The sequence below is a fragment of the Salmo salar genome, chromosome ssa05 (assembly GCF_905237065.1).
Source record: "Salmo salar chromosome ssa05, Ssal_v3.1, whole genome shotgun sequence".
NCBI lineage: Eukaryota > Metazoa > Chordata > Actinopteri > Salmoniformes > Salmonidae > Salmo > Salmo salar.
In genome coordinates this window covers 41,881,640-41,887,639 of record NC_059446.1, presented here as the reverse complement: position 1 = coordinate 41,887,639, position 6,000 = coordinate 41,881,640, and the positions used below count along the sequence as shown (strand labels likewise).

The following is a 6,000-nucleotide window of genomic DNA, read 5'->3' as shown; positions in this document are numbered from 1 at the left end:
CTGTTTCCTCCAGCATCTTCACAAGGTCCTTTACTGTTGTTCTGGGATTGATTTGCACATTTCGCACCAAAGTACATTCATATCTAGGAGACAGAACGCATCTCCTTTCTGAGCAGTATTGTCACGTCCTGACCATAGTAAGATGTTATTTTACATTTACATTTTAGTCATTTAGTAGACGCTCTTATCCAGAGCGACTTACAGTAGTGAGTGCACACATTTCATACATACATTTTTTTAAATTATTATTATTATTATTTATTTTTTTCCGTACTGGTCCCCCGTGGGAATTGAACCCACAACCCTGGCGTTACAAACACCATGCTCTACCAACTGAGCCACACGGGACATTTTCTATGGTAGAGTAGGTCAGGGCGTGACAGGAGGTGTTTTGTGTTTTTCTATGTTTTGTATATCTATGTTTAGGTTCTAGTTTTTCTATTTCTATGTTGGTTTCTTTTGGGATGATCTCCAATTAGAGGCAGCTGGTCCTCGTTGTCTCTAATTGGAGATCATACTTAAGTAGGTTTTTTTTCCACCTGTGTTTGTGGGTAGTTGTCTTCTGTTTAGTTTATGTACCTGACAGAACTGTGCGCTTTTGTTTTTCTCTTTGTTATTTTTCCTTTAGTGTTTTGAGTTATAATAAATATTCATCATGAGTAATCAACACGCTGCGCTTTGGTCCCCTCTCTACGACAGCCGTTACAGAACTACCCACCACGACTGGATCAAGCAGCGTGCCCGGGAGGAGATGGATTCCTGGTCTCTGGAGGATTGGCGAGAGAGGATAGACTGGACTTGGGGTCAAGTATTGGACAGATACAGAAGGCTGCTGGGGAAGCACGAGAGGCTACAGAAACCCCAATATAAAAAAATTGGGGGGGGGGGCACATGGAGCTGTCGGTGGAGCCGAGGAGTAAACCAGAGCCAATCCGGGAGAAGAGGGAAAATTTGGAGAAGAGAGAAATGGGAGAGTTGTTGAGTTGGTGGAGGACACACAAGTTTTTCCCAAAGGAACGAGTCATCAGTTTGGTGCCACCTGAGTCAGCTCCCCGTACTCGTCCTGAGAAGTGTGTGGAAGTTCCGGAACAAGTGATACCGGCTATACACACCAGGTCTCCAGTACGTCTCAACAGCCCGGTACGTCCTGTGCCTGCTCCTCGCATTCGCCCTGAAATGCGTGTCACCAGTCTGTTGCCACCTGTCCCGGCTCCACGCACTAGGCCTCCAGCGACGCTCCCCAGTCCGGAGCCTCCAGCGATGCTCCCCAGTCCGGGAACCTCCAACGATGGCCTGCAGCCCGGAACCTCCAGCGATGATCTACAGTCCGGTTCCTTCGACAAATCCACGGTCCGGTGGTACTAAAGCAGAGGGATCAGCGGGTGGAGCGGGGGTTACGCCTCGAACCGGAGCCGCCTCCTCTGCTGGAGGATCCGCTGGAGGATAAGGTTATGTGGACTGCACTAGAGCCGCCATAGACAGGAGTTACCCACCCTACCCTCCCTTTTTTTTTTTTTTTTTGTGGCATTCGGAGTCTGCACCTTTGGGGGGGGTACTGTCACGTCCTGACCATAGTAAGATGTTATTTTCTATGGTAGAGTAGGTCAGGGCATGACAGGGAGTGTTTTGTGTTTTTCTATGTTTTGTATATCTGTTTAGATTCTACTTTTTCTATTTCTATGTTGTTGTTTTTTGGGATGATCTCCAATTAGAGGCAGCTGGTCCTCGTTGTCTCTAATTGGAGATCATACTTAAGTAGGGTTTTTTTTCCACCTGTGTTTGTGGGTAGTTGTCTTCTGTTTAGTTTATGTACCTGACAGAACTGTGCGCTTTCGTTTTTCTCTTTGTTATTTTTCCTTTAGTGTTTTGAGTTATAATAAATATTCATCATGAGCAGTCAACACGCTACGCTTTGGTCCCCTCTCTACGACAGCCATTACAGGTATGATGGCTGCGTGGTCCCATGTTGTTTATACTTGCGTACTATTGTTTGTACAGATGAACGTGGTACCTTCAGGCATTTGGAAATTGCTCACAAGAATGAACCAGACTTGTGGAGTTCTACAATTATTTTTCGGAGGTCTTGACTGACTTCTTTTGATTTTCCCATGATGTCAAGCAAAGAGGCACTGAGTTTGAAGATAGGCCTTGAAATACATCCACAGGTACACCTCCAATTGACTCAAATGATGTCAATTAGCCTATCAGAAGCTTCTAAAGCCATGACATAATTTTCCAAGCTGTTTAAAGGCACAGTTAACTTAGTGTATGTAAACTTCTGACACACTGCAATTGTGATACAGTGAATTATAAGAGAAATAATCTGTCTGTAAACAATTGTTGGAAAAATTACTTGCATCAAGCACAAAGTAGATGTCCTAACCGACTTGCCAAAACTATAGTTTTTTAACAAGAAATTTGTGGAGTGGTTGAAAAACGAGTTGTAATGACTCCAACCTAAGTGTATGTAAACTTCCGATTTCAACTGTAGTCAAAAAAGTGAATTGTTAATAATTTCCTTATTTTGTTAAAGATATCATTGCCAAACGTAACATGGTTCATCATGGTAATGTCTTTGATGATTCTGAAGTTGAAAGTTAATAAGCCATTGTTTAGTGGATTTAAAAAATGGACACAAAATCTGATTTCCTGATTTATCAATAACTCAGCCATCTCTTAACCAATCTATTTGTTTGTGTTATTTGTACTTATGGTTAATTTTTCAAAGGTTTACCAACATTTCCAAGATTGAGGAAATTCTATCCTCCTCCTATAAATTGCGTAGTGCAGTCCTTGAGCTGTTCTTGTCTTTTGAAGTTCTGTATTATGTAATGTTTTGTGTTTTGTGTGGACCCCAGGAAGAGTAGCTGCTGCTTCAGAAACAGCTAATGGGAATCCTAATAAAGTACTAAATACTATCCTGACAGACCTTATGGGTCCTTAAAATAATTTTGTTCAGCATGAGGAAAGGCACCTACACACTCTAGGTCAAACGGGGTGGCAGATATGAGGGTTTAAGTGAGACTGCTTATAACAGCGCTACCTATAGGCCAATCTCTGCCATTCTTTTTCACCAATTTACTCATGGCCTCTAGTTTCTTTGTGCCAAAGTAGAAAAACAGTGATCAATCTAAGCTGGAGTTATTTGACCATAATAATATAAGAATAACAACAGGTTTCACAGCTTGGCTGCAAACCCCTAATAATATTTTGCCCAGAGCTCTTCTATTTTGCGAATACATCTTGTCAAATTTTACATAAGGGTTTCTTTGCCAACAGTCCATACCACAGTGATTTGTAGTAGACTATATGGTAAGATATTTTAACAGAAAAAATACTAGATTACGAATTATCAGAAAAAAATGGCATAACAGAGCAATTTATACTCGTGGAATCTGTCTTGCAAGTCCACATGTTCAAGCAATTCAATTCACAATGAATTTCACTTACCACCAAGCCTACATGTATCAAAAATTTTGAAGCGACAATGAAAGAGGATAATTGCAACCGATTTTAAACGGAGCTTATTTTACCACGTAAAAGACACCAAGCGAAAGAGGAGGGACTTGAAGGTACAATTTGCTGGGAATACCGAGGGTGTGCTTTCCAAGCACTTCAATCACAGAACAGCGCGCGGTGGTGATCCACGCGTATGATTCTGTCCAGCCTTTTACATTTGCGCTCATACTTCCGACTGCGCTCAGCATACATGGAAAACGATTTCGCTTTGTGAATGTCCGCCGGGAACAGCTCATAAATTGCACTCACAAAAAAAAAACAGTTCACTTCTTAATTAACTGTGTTTTGATACAAATCGAAAATGTGATTTTTCTCAAGGGGGATATAGAGTCGTAAAATGGTTTTGAGACCCGGCGTCTCCACAAGGAAATGGTAAGTGTGCTGAATTATTATTGTACATCGTAATTGAGCCCTTATGTGGAATTAGTCATATTTTATTGTATAAAGTGTTTATAATTGACACTTATATATATATTATTATGGAAGTTAATCGTAGGAGGGAGGACAGGACACTGACAGCCACAATATGTGCTGTTGTCCCTAACTTTTACACTAATGATGAAAAGTAGTTGTAAGTCCACTTTGTTTGGGAATCATGCTGTGCTGTTGCCCCAGTTTTTCATACACATGTTGTGCCAACTACTGTATATTGGAGATGGCCTCCAGCACTGACATAATGTGTTAGTGCATACCAAGAAAATATCAATGGATTATGGATAGTTGTTTACATTAGATCATCACTTGTATCATAGTTATTACAACCCCAGACCAAATGTATACCAGGAATATTGGAAACTATCTACATTAAAAAACACTACAACAGCACTGCGAGCCCATAGCTAGCCTACTTAAAATCAATAATTAGAATAGTCACATTTCACATTGTTTCAAAGTATGAAAGTTAATATCAAAATAACTGCACACATTTGTCCACATTTTGCCTACAGTACTATGTAATGACCAATTGGTATGAGCGTGGTTGTCTATTTATGCATATGAACACGGCATTGAAGTTACATCTGACATTTACACTGACAAGTGTACACTGCACATTATGTAAGCTAGTCGTACAGGCTATTTGATGGAGCAATCAAGGTTAACCAATGCATCTTGAACAAAGGTACTCCAGCCGTGCCTTACCTCACCTGTCTCTAATAAAATCCTGATTACAATATAATTAAACCTTCTTTTAATATACAAATCAATTCCAAAAGCTTTAACAAGAGCAATGTGTTTTGTTTCATTTGAAAACAGCAAAACATTTTATAGACTCAAAAAATTAAATGCAGCAAAAGATGGTGTTACAGTTTTTTTCAATCACATGTATGTGGTAGATTTTCACAACTCTAAGCACAGAAATCTAAACAGGTCATGAAAATTACTCATGTTTTCAAAATTCTAACAATTGACTGAGTACAACAAACACATTCACAAAGTCACTTGTTCACACCACAAGGTCACATTATCTATTTGGATGCATATTTAATCTAAGTCTACACACCCCTTTCACAGTTTTCACATTTTAGCGGCCTTAAAATGAAATCTAAATAAGGATTACGTTAAAAAAAAAAATTTACCTACCGATCTACCCAACCTACTCCATATTTTCAAAGTGAAAGACAAAGTATTCAACATTTAAAGGTGCACTATGCAGAAATCACTCTGCCATTTCCTGGTTGCTAAAATTCTAGTTTATGTGAGAAAACAATCAATTATAGAGTAAAGAATCATTCTACCATCTAAACCGCTGTGAATGCATTTATTGTATTTATTGCATATATCGTATTTTCAGCTGTTTGAAGCTGGTGTACAAAACCAAAAGTAAAAGCCGCAAAAATGGAACTTAAGAACGAGAAGCATAGAAATAGTGCACATAGAACAGATCTACCGCTTCTTAAACTTGCTTTCAATGAGAATGACAGATTTCTAACTTACATTTCTATGTGAATTTGGTTGGGTCACGCAAAAATAATACTTGGATGAAGCACCTTTGGTATCCATTACAGCTGTGAATCATTTTGAATAAGATTCTACTAACTTCGCACAACTTTTAGGGCAACAATTTTTGGTAAAAATTGCTCAAGCTCAGTCAGTTTGGTTCGGAACCATTGATGGACAACAAGTCAAACCTTGTCATTGATTTTTAAGTAGATTTAAGTCCAGACTGAGACAAAACCATTCACAAAACCATCCAACACTCAACACCTCTTGGATAGCCATTTTGGTTTGTCTATGGCATAACAACATTTGTAATTGTCTCGCTGAAGACTACAACTCTATCCCAGGGTTAGGTTTGCAGAAGACTATGGCAGGTTTTCCTTGAACCTTTTACCTGGGTTTTGCTATTTTCATATTTCTTTTGATCTTTTGAATCTTTTGATCCTTTTCTTTTGATCCTACCGGTGACAAGCATACCCATAACATGATGCTGCCACCACAATACTTGAAAATACAGAAGATCAACAATATCACATTCATTAC

At 39.3% G+C, this 6,000-nt stretch overlaps 1 protein-coding gene and 1 non-coding gene across 2 annotated transcripts in view; one reads left to right on the top strand and one right to left on the bottom strand.

Moving 5' to 3' along the window:
• Positions 1 to 275: 275 nt before the first annotated feature.
• On the bottom strand, positions 276 to 349 carry trnat-ugu (transfer RNA threonine (anticodon UGU)). The gene has a single exon. It is a non-coding gene; the product is annotated as a tRNA-Thr (tRNA).
• A 3,270-nt stretch (positions 350 to 3,619) lies between these two features.
• LOC106604930 (5-hydroxytryptamine receptor 4) overlaps positions 3,620 to 6,000 on the top strand; it is a 166,155-nt gene continuing 163,774 nt past the window's right edge. The window contains exon 1 of the mRNA XM_014200070.2: positions 3,620 to 3,891. The gene's annotated coding sequence lies outside the window, so the exon portion shown is untranslated. The remainder of the gene's footprint in view (positions 3,892 to 6,000) is intronic.